The following is an 18,237-nucleotide window of genomic DNA, read 5'->3' as shown; positions in this document are numbered from 1 at the left end:
TATTTTTCTTTTTTGCAGAACATAAAAAGAATGAGCCATGAGCTAATCTCAAAGCTAGTAGTGGTGACAAATACTGTTTTCATATTGCAAAATTATCTTTGCAGCTCACTAGAGTATCTGTGTTAGTGACTTAACGAATGTTGGTTGGAGTAAACCTTTGGTTTAAATTAGCCCTGAAAATGCACCAGTTGCAACAGCAGCTGTGTGTGACTCTCACAAGAATTTCTCTGGGAAGAAATATTTGATCAAGCCAGGTGTCTCCAAAGTCAAACATATCCCCCTCCCCCATCCTGAAATTAGATCAGTATTGTCAGCATTTACCAGGAATCATATGAAGGCCTGTAATGAAGGCTAATTTGTGGGTGGCTTTGTGGGCTTTGGCTTTGTGGATAGAAAATAAGTTGATGCAATACATTGCTGTATCTCCTGTTTAAAAGAGAAGATAGAAGTTCCATATACTGTACCTTAGATAACACTGCTAATTTAATTCCTGTTTTAGTTTCCTTTCAACACTCTTCATTCTGCATTCCCCTATCTGACTTCAGATGTAGGCTATTCTTTCTCTTTTTTAACAAAACCTTCTCATATTGGAGGTATGCCTTTTTCTTTGCATTTTAAATGGTCTTATACAATAAGAAAAAGAAATCTATTCCAATCCCATCCAATCCCAATTTATCCGTCTTACCTGTTCATTATCTGGCTCTTTCTTGGTGGTCCATGCTTTGGACCTTCTTGATTCAAGTGTACTCACCCGTCTTATCTTAGAATATGAGTTATTACTTTGGCTCTTCAAATAACAAAGCCACAGCAATGAACATTTGAATGTGAATCTTAGCCATTCCACTGTATTTCTCTCCCACTCTCCAAAAGAATAGTCATTATTATCCAGTCACCTGTCATTGTCTGAAATAGCCTTTGTGTTGTCCCTGTGGACAATGACTGCTTTTGCATAGGTTAATATTTCAGTGCCAGATGCTGATCACTTTTTGATATATCAGTATCTCCTTCAGTGAACTTGAAAGTATAGCCTACTTATCCATGCGAGCATGTAATCAATTTAATTCCATTTCACTTTGTGCAGAGATTTTTTTTTGGTCTTTGACCAAATTTTAAGAAAATGCTGTTTTTCAATTGATTGAGTGTATTGATTCATAAGCATTGACACTGTTAAAGCCAGATTAACCTTCTGACAGATGACAACTTGACAGATTAATTATGAGTTGGTGCCTCTCTCTCCATTATTTACACCTGAATTTCTTTCTGTTACTCATTGCACCACAAGTAGTACCTCAATCTGTGTTGAATTCCTTAATGATTACCCATCACATTTGCAAATTTTCAGCAGTAAACGCATATTGTGAATGGAGTAGACCTATATAGTAGAGTAGTACAAATGGCCCATGCTTTTTTTGCCCTTAACACCAGTTGATGTCCAACAAATCTAATGATTATAGACAGCAGCAATTGTCTCCTTTTAGGAACTGCAGTCTTTCCTCAAGAATGTGATTCCTGAAGTGCTGGCTGAGACATATGATTGAATCCTCTTTAGCCTTTAGTAGCTGAATCTGATGCTTGCATGAGATTCCTTATTGGTGTCATGTCACCTCTGTCTGTTCTTTTTATCGTTCTTTATCTTTAAGGCCACCATGTCTCTGCTAAATCATGTAATATATTGAGTTATGAGCTCATATAGGGTGCAAAAAGAGACACTTTGAATATTAAACAAACATGTCTGAAATAGAAGTAGGCTAAAGTAGAAATTAGACCTGATAGGTGTCAAAAACACAAATGTGTATAATGTCCCCCAACCATTTTTAAGGGCAGCTGTTAGCTACAGCACCTTTGCACCACCTGAGGAAAACACTATTGGTGTGCTTTGTGCAAAGATAATCGTGTTCTTCTGCAGACAACTGTTCATTTTCTTTGTTTCACCTGGTTTGTTTTCTTGAGTAGTATTGCGCTGTTCCTAAAAATTCATAAATAAATAAAACATTATTTGTGTGTATGATATCTGTGCACCCCTCAACAGATATTTGTTGAGATATATTCAAGCTGACTCCTACCAATTATTGTGGTAGGTACTGAGCAAACGATAGTCGAAGATTAAGCGTGTAGATAAAGGCCAATGAAAACAAACACAATGAAAATGATTATAAGTCATCAATTTTGTATATATATATATAAAATATATATATATATAATATATATATATATATAATCACAAAGTGGCTATTTTCACTTTACTGATGATTAAATCATGTTTGAATGACTACTACTTTTCAGACCACAAATTGACATAATGAATTAATATTCACCTCATATACTGCAGTTTGATTTAAATTTCCAACAAATCCTGATTATTATTTGTGATTCAACTCAAAAAGAACTGAACAAAAACAATCTTTTGAAAATATTAAAGGGAGGGTTGTAAATACAGTGTTAAAAATAGTATACCACTAAATTAGATTTGCAGATAAGAGAAACTCACATCCTTGTTGTAGTGTGTAATATCTTATAATGAGAACATTTATTCATTTTTGAATGGTTTGTCTCTAAGTTGGAATGCCCAATTGTATAGTACATGTTATGCAGCTACTGTCAGCTGGAGAGACAAGACTAACATGTTCTCACAGACTGTGCTGTCGTACCACTACCCACTACCCGCCATTACCCAGACAAACTGAAGGGGTGGCAGTATGGCTATGGAGCAACCTCATGCTGACCTACCCTCCCTTATCCCAAGTGAAATGAATCAGGTGGAACAAACCAGGTGAAATGAACCAATTTGTTCTATTGCTATTGGCTTCCAGTCATTGTTGGCCGATGACACAGCTGGGATCAACCACGTTTACCAGTTCACATTTGTTCTTTTGATAAAATGTGTGTATTATAATATGTTTTTGCATCTTTAGTCCTCAAAGTCCAGAAGGCATTATGGAATTTTTGTGATTGGTACTAATTCATAGGCTTAAAACATATTTATTGTTAAAAAAAAGTTACCTTTAGATGAAAATAAACTGACTCTATCACAATCATTTATTTTACTTGAGTTCAGTTGGCCAGTGGAGTTATTTTCAAAGACAATCAGCCACACAACAGTGATTTACCACTGTAAAATTTGTAGATATTATAATGGAAAAACTCTTAGCTGTATACATAATGAAGTAAATACACGTCGGCCATTGTTTAGTCTGCTTGGAGATAATTGTGTTTCTAGCATACATTTGAAAACATCTGCAAAGCACTGAACATTTTTTTCTGATGTGTAGGGCAGTTGTCATTTGGATCTAAGCCAGGCCTAACTGTGCCGAGATCTGAGTCACCAGAGCCGCAAGTCTAGTCACTAATGCATGCAACTCGACTGGAGATCAGCATGAATTGATGTATTTGCTAATTTGCAAATCCTTCTCCAGACTCCCTGAAAGATGAACATTTTTTTTTTTAATGTGGAAACCAGCAAGGTAGCGTGACAGAAGCAGGGAGGTTCCATAGACTTCACTGGCCATTCAAATGATTGAAAAATCTTATCACTTTTTGAGTCGTTTCCACACAATTGTCCCACACAATTGTTGTGAATTTCGTTCTGCATTTGTGTCACACAATTCTAAGTGAATTCATTTCCTTTAACAATCAGCCCTGCAACAAGGTGTAGCTCTCAGTGAAATAGTGAATGCTATGTGTAATAGTGAAAACACACATTTGAAAACCTCTGTTTTGTCTAAAAGATGTCATGTGTTGCTATGGACGAGGAGAACCCAAATCAGTATGGATAGATAAACAGGCACAACTGCAACATGCCAAGCTGGATATTCATCTGGAAAAACACTAGCTCCCAGCTCAGTCCTCCACCAATCTCTACCATGGTCTGAGAGCATGTTTTACAAATCATCATACAGTAAATTATATTAAATACAGCCCTTAATAGTCTGAAATGAATTGATGGCTATTTGGGGATGCAAGCTTTAAATTTGTAATGACACAGATTCGAGAATCTTCAAATTCCTGCTGTTTGAAAGAAGACAACTCTCTCCCCCTCTACATAAGATGTGTGAACTGTTCTTTGGTGAAAAAGAAGAAAAAAAACACTGACATCTTTGGCACAAAGCCCCTTTAATCCTCAAATCTTTAAAAAACAGTCTGTTCGTGTCCCTGCAGGAGCATCACAATTACTGAGACATGAGACAGCCCGTTCGGCAAACGTAGGCTCAATTCCATCAATTAACAGTGTGTTAGACACCAAGACTGAATTTAACAACATACACAGGCACAATTGATAAGTTCTCTGACAATGGCTCAGAGCAGTGTCCCTTCAACTCCTACCCATCTTCAACAAAGAAAGAAATAAACCATTCCTCTTCATTCTCTCCCATTCTACCAGAGGGACTCTGGAGGTCTCTCAAGCCCTCTCTCTTTCATATCTCTGGTTCCTTTCTTTGGTTATTCAATATCATAACTCAAAGCCTGTAGTTAAATTTTATTTACTGTTCAATGCCCTACAATGGTGAATTCAGTCAGATTCTGTATCAGCTGTTTTTCATCCGGCATCAATTGTCTCTCTCTCCAAAGACTTTGAGATGCTCTCATTGCGTGAGGACCATAGTTGGTTCTCTGATCTTCCGAACCACAAGGATCAATCGATGGAGAATGTCTACAGTTAGGTGCCTCCGGCATCTTTCAAGGCAGCTGACATATCTATACTGATTTTCTTCATCTACAGAGACTGTGGCACCAGAAATACCTAGCGACACCTCACCCAGACAGGGTGAGATCGGGGTTAACAGTTGGAGGAGGTAAAAGGAGAGGCCACTGGAGTTTCAAACCATGAGGGGCTGGCAAAATACATTGCCAGTAATTGAGACAGCACTTTGAGCGATGTCGGCCTGACAGGCAGGCTGAGGACGGCTGACTGGGACTTGTGTCTCAGCTGGTGCATTTTGATCCCAGCCCACAATAATGTCCCTGAGCTTTAAACAGTGGCATGTGAAATCCAAAAGGCCACACGGGCCTAATGAAGGCTTCCCTTCGGCACCTGATCCCAATGCTCCCTGCAGGTCAGGAGAGCATTTTCTCTTCAGCGCTTCACAGAAAAGACCTCCTTGTCAGCGTCACCATTCACTGGTGCAAGATTTCAACGTCCCTTTTAAGACCAAGGGGCTGATGTCCTCTTTAGATGTAGATCACATCTATGATTGATGGCTCAGAGTCAAGCAATGACATTGTTGGCCTACCAGCTCCATTCTATTGGACAAGTATGGATGTGGCCCTGAAAGAGGAGGCATCTGCATCTGTGGTCTGCTGTGCTTCTTTTAAAGTGGATACAACTATTATTCTTAGCGATTCCAATTTAGGTGGCTTGCTGTCTCTTCTTGATTTCACAAAACTAGCATTGTGTTTTATTTATTTATTTTTCTTTTAGCACTCATTATTTTTGGAGACATTCCTATATTAGAAGTCACAAAGTTTTACTGTTCTGCAGGTTATAGAGTATATGTACAAGAAGTTAATAGTAAACACAAAACATCATTAATGTGTAGAAGAGATTTTACAGGATCCCCTTTTTGGGTGAAATGGATTGGTGTCAGTTTACTAGACATCTTGTTTCATTGCTGAGATTTTCTCCATCGTTTTATTATTCAACAAATGTGAAAATAAGGTTGGGAATATAACAGCACATGGCCACTGTCTTAATGGTGGATTAAGTAGTGGCACGCATTACATGTATCACGTATAAGCAAGAATTGAGGACTGCATTAAAATGGATTAATATTGATGAGTCCCATTAATGTGAGGAATGAACTGTTAATTCTGACATTGTGGTACTGTGACAGAAAGAAAATTCAAGGTTAGAAGGGGATCATGTGCTCCTTGCTGTCATTACATACCTACTATGTATAATTTTATAAAAAGGCCCATTCCAAACTCCTACTGGAACATCTTTGCTCAAAACACACAATAAAATAAAAGGCAATAATATGCCTGAAAATAATGCATCATCTCATCTCATCATCAGCTCATCAGCTGAGTGAGCTCAATTAAAAAAGCCGCAGGTATATGCCATGTAACTACTCAGCCCTGACTAGAGTACTAGAGTACCACAGAGAACTGCATTATCATTTGGCGGTTTGAGGTGACGGGGAGAGTTTGTTGGGGTTACTGCACAGTTGTCAGTCAGTTTTTAATTAAGTTAGCTAATTACAGTAGCTGTATAAATATACTATGAATACTATGAATATACTCACAGTATGCATTACAGTATTTTGTAATACAATGCAGAAGTATTAACATCAACAGTGATGTAAAAATTAAATAAATAAATATATGCAGAGTAAAGATTGGGCCAATTAAGTAATTAAGGTCAGGAGTTGGAGAAAACCCAGTATACACATCAGTCCTCCTGGAGTTGAGGCTGGCACACCTGGCTTTGAGCTTAATCAAGTTACACAAATGACATTCATGGGTTCATTAGCTTGTCCTGCCCTCAGAGACCTCTGAAGTGTTCAACGTCATGTTGTGGAAAAAAGACTCTAGATTATAAATTGTGCTTTCCTCCTGTTCTTCTTTTCTTGATAAAGCTGCATTGCATAATATAACCAAGAGTGCTGTCAATCCTCCAGTCACCAGAGGTAATTGAGACAATTGCATTATATATTTATAACACCTAAATAAATAGGAAGCCTAATGCTGGAATATTAACGAGCTCTCGGAAACTCATGAATATGTCTAACTAGGTCGCCATCTAAAAACAACCAGTGCCCAAGGTGCAGCTATATATAGATCCTCTAGGTATTCGGTTAAGCCTCTAAATACGCTATCTGTGCTATCTTGACTTCATAGCCACCTTTGAACATACACGGCTTTGTAGGAATTTCAAAGGATGAAAAGATGGCAGATATGTGCTTTCTCTCCTCTCTCTCAAACTTTTAAGTCAGATTGTAGGGTTGTGTATGCAGTTGGTGTATGGTCTGCTTCAGCAGTTGGACAAGAATTTATTTCCCCCCAACAATACAGAGGTCTGAATAGTCTGACGTAATGCTGTACTAGCATGCAGTAATCGTAGCCAAAAAAAAAAAAAACAGAAAAGAATGATTGACACTTCCTTAGTAAATATCCTGTATTTCAAAGGAGAGGCCATTCACAGGGACTTTAAGGCTAACCTTATGGTGAATGTGATAGTGTTAGACTCAATACAGCAGAGGCTGATGGGAACCTAAAATCTTTTCCACTGTTGGAGGAAGGCTTACAGAAGATAAACCGTGATTCGGCGACCTTTCCTCGAGTGATCGCCACACTAGAGCGAGACCTGTTATCTCCTGCTGCCAAGTGTGACAGAGATGAAATGACATAAGCTGCACCCCATGAAATCAACTTGTTTTGGAAAGTGACAGAGATTGCCAGATGTGGACTATTGTGAATTCTCTTGGGTTCATCTTTGTCCTCCCCACATATAAAAGCCCGGGGGGATATTCATGAAGTCATGGACAGAATTTGTGGCTGGTGCATGTGAGATGAATTTGTGGTCACACTTTGCCCCTGCTGTAAGCGACAGGAAACACAACCTCAGAAAAAAAGCCATGTCTCAAGAAATCAGAGTCAGGGCACCAGTGCTGTTTGCTCTCCTCTTTTATGTTTGTACTTTATTTTTTTATTACTTATTTAATTACCCTAGAGTGGTGATACTTCCTTACTTTTCACAGTAAAAGGTTAATGAAATGCAGGTTTATTTTAAGACCGTGTTGTTTTATTTGTTTATGCTCATTTTTGACAGGGCCTAATTGGTGTGTTTTTGACCATTTCGATGTCTCTGGTTGCGTGACCTTGCTCATGAGTAAAACACCATGTATGCGTAACTGACGTGAATGAATATTCATGAGCTGGGGCTTGGCAGCACAGAAATATCAGTGTCTCAATTTGTCATCCTAACAGTGTTTTATGTTTGAGTGTGTTTATGCAACCACTGCTGTAGTTCAGGTCATAAACAACCAAATGTGAAGTAATTTTGTGCATTTCTGTAAGCAAGGTACTCTTGCAATCTTACAGAATTGTTTGTGCATCTACACAGTTGGTAATCAGCATTAACTTAAAGCATTAGAGCAGTGGTAGTAGCACAAATACTATCACTAGTAACACAAAACAGACGAATAGAAATTTTTCAGAAGAAGTAAATATGACTTAAAATGCATGCAAATATTCTGCTTCTCTTTCATTTTGTTGTATTTGTTTTTGTGTATATTCACTGCCACACACTGCCTGTTTCTTGGTTCTGTTCCTCGGATGTCTTGAGCCTGAGGGCTACATTCCATTTCACAATTCTGTGCTGATTTTTCTTTTTTTTTTCCTGTGGATCGCTTCCCTTTCAGTGGATAGGACTGAGTCTTTTCTCAGTGGGATCACTCTTGTGTCTGCACAGGTGGCTACACTATATATGTCAACATATCTGCATGCATGTTTCATGTGGAGAAGTTACTGGCTTGGAATAACATGGAACTACCCTGCAATAAATTTTTTTTCAGATATTATAATGTAAAACATATTTGCAAGTAATGTGGATCAGAAAAATGGACTCAAAATTGTTACGTGCGGTTAAATTCATTTTGGTCCCATTTCAGGGGAATGAGCACTTTTTTGCACACCTCACTTGGGTGTTCAGTTTTTGGGATTTGGGACTTAACTTACGTACCTGCATATCTCTTAAAATGTGTGGCAGAAAGTTGCCCCCTGTAAATTACCCTGGAAAACCACACCTCCCAGCCCAGAGCCTGGTGACCAATGTATTTTCTCATGGAGGGATTAGCCCTCATTGCAGAATGCAGTTGTACAACACTCACTTTAATTATGAAAGCTGAGAAGATTTTCTGAGAAGATAAATCACTTCTGTAGCCAAAACAAGCCTATTCAGTATTAATGCATAAAATGATAAATGCTAAGGATGTCAGTATGAAATTCTGTTAATTTTAAAAAGGAAAAACAGGACAGCATACTTGGCTCAAAGCTTTCTCTGAAACTTGTCATTGGATAGATAAACAAAACAACAACACACAATGCAGAAGTGTTTTTCTGTGGCCTACATACCAGCCATATGAATTAAAATATCTGGTTACAATATTGTTGAATTTTTCATATCTAGTTATCGTTTTATAATGGAGCATGCAGGAATTTTTTCCCATTTTCATCAGTCATCTGTGTGCTGTTAGCATCACTCACAGGAACCGGTTGAAGCACCTGGACAATGATGTAGAGGAGGTTGTCTGTGGTCTGAACTTCTTAGTTAGTCTGGTGGTTCAGACCATTAGCTACCTGGATAGTTTGCAGTATGGCCTTCCATGCTTTCTGACTGCTCTGGGAATTGTGTCAGTGTTTCATGGCTCTGTCTGCAACCGTACTTTTATAATTGTCCTGTTATTATTCAGGCTGTGTGTAGACAATAATGTTCAATATAGCCTGGCTAGCTAGCTAACTAATTAGCTACTATTTCAGTGATAGTAAATGCAAGTGTGCCTGAATTTATATATCAATTGTGCCTTTAAAACAAAACTGTAATTTCCCCGCATATGGCGATGAAACATATTGTAATATATTGAGAAATACAGCATGCTGTTCAGGCCCAGATTATATTGCAAATATGTTTAAAATATATTAATGCACAGAGGAAATATGTTGCAATATAACAAAACGATAATAATGTACATTTTCAATAAATTGATGGAGCAAAATATATCCTCAGTATATTATTTTTTTGTAAGGGGATAAGTCATATAGGATCACACTGTGAAGGTTTTTTAATTAGTTATACAAAATTTTGCCACCAGCAAACTACGTTTGGGGAGCAGGACTTTTGTTTGTGAGGTGCCACAATGTACCATGATGCCAGTTGATATGACTACGTTCCAAGGCCAAGACCAAGCACAAATGGTTATTTTCACCATAACTGAGATTGCAGTCTTAAAATCAGAGAAGGCTTGAATCATAAATTGCTGCCTGGGGATTTGTTTGTGCCTGACCCTTACCCACTGTGAGCTGGGTCTCCTCTCCACAGCCTGTATCATTTCCACAGAGAGGCAACTGTACTGTTTTACTCTCTGTATCTCTAGCTAACTTGTCTAAGTAGACAGTATTGTGCCCTGTCTTGAGCTAGCTTCCGGTTAAATCATGGAGATAGACAACAGAATTCTCATGCCAATCCCCTTTCAAATGACAGTGGTAAACTAAAGTATGTTACATTTAAGTTATTTCTTTTTTATTTGTGCTAGCTATCTAGTTATTATTTTCAGAGAAGACCTGAGTTTCAACTCACTTACCCCAGAAAGGCAAGAGTGCATAGTATGCATAGCAATTTGTTCTTACATCAAATATATGACAGGGGACATTATTTGCAGGTATATATGGACATGTGAGTATGTATATATGGCCATTAAGTAAGTTAGAATAGCTAAATTAATCACACAGGTTAATTGTCAAATATTCATTAATAAATGAAGTGCATCTTGAGGTCTGTGCCTTCACCCAGACCTCAGACAGAATATTTTCTTGTGCATAAAGCAAATAAATGTTCAACATTTTATTGATTGACTAATTAATGCACGGTTATCAAATGGGGTGAATAGATTCAAATGTAAAATTCAATATATGTCAAATAGAAACTGGATTTTATGTTTTATGTTCACTGGATTTTGCTTGCATAGTTACTAAAAATGTTGTTGAGACACATATGATGGCCACAGCAGGGCACAGCCTATTCAAACTCAAAAGGGTTTTGAAACTCAAACTCAAAGATTTTGAAACTCAAAATCTTTTGAAATATCTTTTCATGTTCTTCTTTCATGCAAAGAAGAACATGAAAAGATATTTCAAAAGATTTTAAATTACATTGTCAGGTAAAAAGTTCAAGCATAGTAAGGGATTATGACAAATATAGAGCAAAAGTACACAAACAGCAGGTGAGAGGTTTTAGATAAATCAAAGGACAATAATAGAAGCCAATCAAATCACTCCGAATTCAAAGTGATTTAAACAAATAAATCACTCCGAATTCAAAGTGATTGCAATCTGTTGTATCTCATTATTGTTAATTATGAGCTGTGCAAGCCTGATAATTTAATATAATTGCTATGTTTTATTATTATTTAGTTGTTTTTGTTGTTTTTAGAAATATTGTGTACAGTAATGTAACTGGGAAGGTACTGTTTTTTTTTTTTTAATAGGGATGCACGATCCCTCAGGAAATGTCACACATGTATTTTGGTCGATATTTTACTTGGACCCAAGGACACATCCAAGTAGTCCAGAGGTAGAAGCAGCATGGTTCGTGTTGAGCATGTGCTTACATTTGAATCATTAACAATAAAAAAGCCACCCACTACTATAATTCACTTCAATAAACTAAAAAGAATGTCATACAGTTCAAACAATGCTTCATTGTTTGTAATACAATTAACCTATGAGGGATAACCATTTCTTATATAGTGCCTGTTTTAATGTGAAACATGCCTAAGGAACAAAATTGTAATGCAATTAAATTCTGAATGTTTTGGTCAAATGTATTTTCACTAATAGATTTCCAGCAATGTATTTATGTACTCTCCACTGTGCCCCTCAGTGAAAAATAGGCAAAATATTTTGCTACCTCTACATCTGTATTTATCTGTCATTCTCACATTTATTTTGCTTGTACTTCAGCATTAGGTCAAGCTGGTGATATGTGTGTGTAATTACACTGTGAGGATATCAGTATTGTGCATCTGCAGGCTTTACTTCTTCCACTCTGTTCAGCATAACAGTGAAAACATATTTTGTTCAACATGACGTGTACTGTAGGACCTAAAGTTTCAAATTATAGGGTGTAATGCACATTCAACATAATAAGATGTGGTTAATACTAGACATTAGAAGTGTGATAACTAACATGTGCATGAAGGTACTGTGTTTGGGGGTGTCCCTTCTCATTTCAGTCCTTGATCAGGCATTATCAGACTAGAGAAAACTTTACCTTGGTCTCTCTTACCAGCGATGTGTCAGACCTTATGTACTCTAGACTAAGATAATGCATGCACAAATACCAAGCAAATAATAGCAATGCATTTATATTCAGAGACGTACAGGCAATTCAGGCAATCCCTACATGGTTAACAAACCTTTCCCAACAGGTATAAAACTCCCACTTAGCACTTTCTTTTCATCTCAGCTGTTCACAGGATCCCTGCTCTTCCCCATCTCCTTCTCTTATTTTTATTCATGTTATTGTGTCCAAATGGGGAGCTGGGTGAATGACCTCAACCCACAACAAGGTGTGATCACTTCATTGGAATCCAAGCCATAGACCAGTGCCCCATCAACAGCAATGTTTACCTTTCTTATTGTATTAAAATTCATATCCACTGAATGTAAGGTTGGCTGGATGAGGAATGAGGGGTGGTATAAATATAACCTAGTGTTACTCTTTTTCCATTAGAGCTGTGCTGTTTTGTCCTGAGTGTTACTACATTGGAATTATATGGTGTACTTTGGGATTGGGTAGAAGTCTGAGTTTCACCCTGCCTTAGTAGACTAATCATTTTACAGGTTTGAAAGTACAGTAAAACACATCGCTTTGCTTCTGCTCTTTCACACTTGTTCCAAGGCTGGGTCTGTTGTAACCAACCTTAGCAGATTCCTCTCATTCCAAATAACCCATGCAATTGATTTTTAAATATTTAAAAATTTGAATGTTTTACCCAATTCCCAATTAAAATAAAGCAAAAAATGGAAATTGAAAATTTTTAGTACATTTGTACTTTCAAGCCAACACTGAAACCTTAGAAGAGAAATGGCTGCGAGCACAAAGGAACGAAACAAGACAGCCTCATGTGCCATGGTGGTGTAATGATTTGTTCTGAAATTGCAACTGACAGCCAAGGTAGGTTCACAGTGTTGCTGAGATCATTATGAGATTTTCAGTTACCCAGGGGCAGATTGGAGAATTGTAGATGAAAAGCAACATATTCGCTCAGAACGATCAATTGCCTTTCTGAGGTTTTGGGATTTGTCTCACAGTGCCTCAGAAAATGAGAGTATAAATGAGAGTATAAATGTATGAAATTGGGTGTTTACCAGCTAGCTGGCCCACATTACTTTACTATTGTCGATCTTGAAGAAAAATCTAGCAAGCTGGACAGATATTGATATATAATGGGGCTGGTCCACCGGCATGACAAGCAGAGTATATGCTGAAATATGCATTATACAGGAAGATACTTCTTATGTTTGAATAATTTTTGTGTGTGTGTGTGTGTGTGTGTGTGCGCGTTATATGTGTGTGGGTGTCAGTGGCGGTTCTAGCTTGTATGGCGCCGTGGGTGAACCCCCCCCTCCAGTTTATCCTACAATATTACAGGAAAACGACTGTTCTTTCTGAGAAGTGTTCAAGACTTAACGACATTTTGGATAGCAGGCAGATAGATGACACTGTCTGGACAACAAACAGATTCATAAGGCAGTCTCTCATTTGTTATGCTTTTGTTCTAACCATGTGGTGAGATGTGAACATGAGCATAGATGGCTACTAACACAGTAAGCAGCAGCTCAGATACTTCTCCCTGTGGAACCATGCTTCAAACATTAAATTGCTAAACAAACATAATATATATGGTATATGGTATACTTAGCATGCTATAGATGGTTACTACTAGCAAGTAGAGCTCCTTATCCACTGCTCTGAAGAGAAACTCTTATTAAGCATTAAGAATGATAATATCAACCTCCCATAGCCTTCTTAATTAGCGTCTCCCAGTGTGTCCCCATGACCCTCAAGAGATACGATTCTCCTTACTTTGCCTTCTCAGTGCCAGCATCTCATTCTTCTTGCATCATTGCAAGTTTGCAAGCAAGTGAGAGAAGGCCGGCTAACAGAGAATTACATTTTACTTCTTTGATTTCATGTTTATTTTTGAGCAAAAATGAGTGCTGTGTGAAGCTCTGAAAGGCCAAAAAGTGTATCACTTTCACAATGAGTGGGAAGACAACTGTTTTTCTTACATTAGTTAATTCAGAGAAAATGTATCTAATTTGCTAGTCAAGTATATCAATAGTGAAGAAAGGAATCATTAATAGAGAATTAAAAACCAGCTAGACATATGTCATAGATTTCCAATGAAAAGTGAACTAAAGAAGAAAAGAGTTAAGGAACTTCAAATCACTTGGTCAACTCTTTACCTAGTCACTCACAAAATCATAGGCAGCTATCATTACGTCTTTCAAAGTAGGCCATATACTGGCAAAGCACTAAAAGCCATATGAGGATGGGGTTAGTTAAAGAGGCTTTCCTAGGAGCAGCAGACTTGCTCTTTAACGATTTAAAAAATAAACCAGAAATAACTGCTGCAATTAAAGACATCCAGCTGTCGAGGAACACAGTCAGGAGACGTTGTGAAATTAGAGATAATCTGCGGACTCATTTTAAAATAGGTCAGTGTGTCTTTTTTTGCTTCAGTATGACGAATTCACAGATGCAATTGTGCAATTGACACATGCCAACAATGCATTTTCATTGCAATGGTTTTCAAACACATTTCAGTGAAAGAGGAGCTGCTTAAAATCAGTCTTATGATGGGCAAAGTGTGTGGTGAAGGTGTTTACCGAGCTTTCAGAGACTTTAGTTGTGACTTTAATCTGCCCATCTGCCCAAAATGGTCTCAAATAACCATGGACGTTATATCATCAATGACGGGCTGTACCAGCGGCTTTGTTGATCTCTGCCATTACAATGAGGAGTTTCCAGATTTCCTCTGTTATCACTGTTATTTTATATATATATATATATATATATATATACATATATATATACATCAGCAGGCGCTCTGCAGTAAAATTTTGATCTTGGGTCAGGTCATGGAAATTGCAGTTAAAATTGTTACTTCAATTTGTGCTAGAAGGTTGCAAAAGTGGCTGTTTAGGTCCCAGTCAGAAGAAAATGAGGCTTGGACGTGAGGTGGCTGAGTAATAAGAAATTCTTACAGAAATTCAGGAATCTAAAAGATGAAATTTTGCATGGCTTATGGATTTAGCTCTTTAGCACTTAGCTTCAGGGCAAAGAGAAAAAAAAAAACGAAATGATAAATGCCATCCACAGTTTCAAACAAAAACTGACCATGCTTTCCTCTCAACTAAAGTGGTACAAACTGCAATTTCAGGAATTTGGCATCTGAGTTGGAGAATCAGGTGACATTCAAAGGAAACAGTGACAATGCCACATTGAGCAAATTGTAAACATCAGCTTTGAGTTTGACAGGCTATGCTTGTGCCAGTGGTAACGTACATACGCTTTCCATTAGCAGAGGATTTGGATACTGGCAATGCTGCCAGTAGGTTGGCCACACTCTTTCAAATGGACACATCAGTTGTGGAAAACAAAATGATGAATTGGCAGTGTGACCTGCAACTCAATGCCAGGGATGCAGGTGTGCAGTTCTAGACTGTGCTGAATGAGGGCAAGTACCCCAGCATAAGGAAACATGCAATGCTCCTGAATGCATTCTTTGGCTCTATTTATCTGTGAAAGTCAGCCTTCTCAGACATGGAAAAAAACAACAAAAAAAAACAGAGGAGCACCTTGCCAGATGAGCACCCGGACAACTGCCTGAGTATAGCTCGGAGTGGCTACATCCTTGTCTGTGCAGATTTGATTGATACCTTGTAATGCAAAGCATCTCTGTTGGTACGTAAGAGACATATTTTGACTTTCATTGAGATTTCATTGAAAAATTGTGTGCAGTAGTAGATTATCATGTCATACCAAAAAGATGTGGGTACCCCTGATGTACAAGCATATGCAGTGTGTGTTGATCAGAGCAGTGGTGTGTTCAGTACATGGCAACAAATTGCTTTGTGTATAAATCCATTAAATCACGCTTTCTAATGCGCCCTCATTAGTTTTCTGTATCTATCTTAAAAACATATATCTTACTTAGATGTGAATACACCTTTTTCCCTTGACTGTACTGTCCTCTGTTTCAGCTAAATTGCCCTTCAAAACTACTCATTCAACAGTTAATGATGTGGTTTGGCTTTGATCCCAATGATTATGGGTTTATGTTCGGTAATTGCTCGTGGTTAATGTGTTTTATTGAATAACCTTGTATTGACCTTAGAAAGCCAGCGTCAACTATAAGCGTGTTTTCATTTGCATTGACGTAACTAAGTTCCTTTTTTGTGGTTGTAGTCATTTCATTGAAGGTGTGTTTTTGATTTCAGGCTAATGAGGGATGTGTTTCATTTCCACAGCTATGTGTATGAAGTAACCCAAAGTGCATATGTGCATTTCAGATGGTGTTCAGTGCCCCTTGTTTCTTGCACATCTCTACACTTAAGCTTACAGAACAGAAGGCCAGTAAATTGTCTGTGTGCCAGATATTAACATATTATTTTAAATTGTTGAGCATGAGCTAACAGGTGATTTGTTTTAAGTTTAATTTGTACAGGTAGGTGTTCTACCTGCTAGGCTGTAGGCCTGTCGCACCTCCACCGTTGCCCACTTTGTTAGCTACAGGATCATCAGCCGGGGACCACCGCTCATAGATGTTTGCCCCTTATCCCGGAGCATCTCCTGATGGCAGGGCAGTGAACAGGGATGTCTCCCTGACACCCCCTGCAGCTAACCTTCTTCAGGAGTTGGTCGCTCCCCGTGCCTTGTCCCATCTTCTCAGCCAGAGCCAAAAGCTTGCCTTCTCCGCCTCCTCCGATACTTCCCTGGTTGCCTTATGCAGTCTGGCTCCCCGTAGCCCCAGGTCCTTGAGCAGACGCATCGCTGAGTCTCCTACAAAGCCTCTAGCACCCACCTCCACCAGGTAGAGCTTCACGCTCCATCCACCTTCCCTGCACTCCGCGACCAGGTCCCCATATTTTGCCCTCTTCCTTTTGTGGGCTGCCTCCAAGCCCTCTTCCCAAGGCACTGTCAGTTCAACCAGCAGTGCTGATTTTCCAGCTGTAGTCCACAGCACCATGTCTGGCTGCAGTGTGGTGCTGCAGATTTCCCCTACCTCCATTCTCCACTCTAACCCTGAAGTCAGGAGCTTAGGTGCTGGTCTCCTATTGGTGTTAGCTGCAGGCTCCCCCTGCCTAAGAAGGTGGATCCTCTGTTGGCTCCCTGCTGGTCTCTCGTTGCTTGCCTCTTACCTTCTTTTCTCCACTACCTCTGCCAGCTTCCTAAGCACTTTGTCATGTCGCCATCTAAACTGACTGTGTGTCAGTGCTGTTTTGCAACCTGACCGGAGAAAGGCATTGATGGTCCCGCAGAGGTCACAGGTTTTCTCTGTCCCAAACCACTAATGGAGGTTGCAAGGGCAGGGTAGGGTGTCATAGGTTGCCCTGACGAGAAAGCTGGGTCGAGCCTGTGGCAGTTTCCGGAAGTCTGCCCAATTGATCGCTTGACTTGCGGCACCTTCCCACATTGTCCAGCGCCCCTGCTGCCCCTGTGCCATAGCCTTCACTCTGTACTCCTCCTGCTCCATCCTTGTAACCTCAGAGACAACAAGGTCCTTCCTCTCCCTCTTGCTTGATCTGGACCATAGGCTGGGTTGGTCACCCCATCCTAGGCCTTCCCGCTCTGTCTGGACCCTGTCCGCCACCTCCTGGTGTTGCAGTCTGCTCACCGCCTTCTTCACTTCTTCCTCAGTCTTTCATTTCCTTCCAGTCACCACTCGGGCATGCATATCTTTTACCGCCTTGTCAAAGGAGTCCCTTAACTCCATCACCAGCCTTGCCTTCTCTTGCCTGTACCCGAGGGTGATAGATTTCAGGGGTAGATGGAGTGAATTCCACCCATACAGTCTTACTTAGTAATTTAAAGTAATCCCCTGACATTAATGATAAAAGATTGACAGCAGCAATTTTGTTTAATATTATAATATTATGATAACTCTTGTTTGATATACAGTATGAATGTTAAAACCAGGAGGTACATTTCCATTCCCAGAGGAGCTTAGCAATTGGACTGGTAACACATTGTGCAAAAACTTGACATAATTACTTCACAACATATGGCTACATTTTGTATTATTCAATTGTGTCATTCATATATGCTTTTTTAAAGTAATTAATAGTTGTTTTCCTGATGAGATTGCATGATTTTTTATTGCAACATTACACAAAACATGATTAAACATACTGTTTTATGCTTTCAGTTCAAAACCAAATCACATTAACAAGTAAGAACATAAGCCTTTCTGCTGTTAAAATACAAGTGGATTGAAGCCTCCTGAATGCTGTTGT

General features: G+C 38.8%; 1 protein-coding gene across 1 annotated transcript in view; it reads left to right on the top strand.

The window, feature by feature from the left end:
* Positions 1-18,237, top strand: part of eys (eyes shut homolog) — a 266,508-nt gene that overhangs the window by 124,566 nt on the left and 123,705 nt on the right. The window lies entirely within an intron of this gene.

Source organism: Megalops cyprinoides, chromosome 15 (genome assembly GCF_013368585.1).
Source record: "Megalops cyprinoides isolate fMegCyp1 chromosome 15, fMegCyp1.pri, whole genome shotgun sequence".
Taxonomy (NCBI): domain Eukaryota; kingdom Metazoa; phylum Chordata; class Actinopteri; order Elopiformes; family Megalopidae; genus Megalops; species Megalops cyprinoides.
Note: the sequence above shows the minus strand (reverse complement) of the source record. Positions and strands in the feature narration are given on the sequence as shown.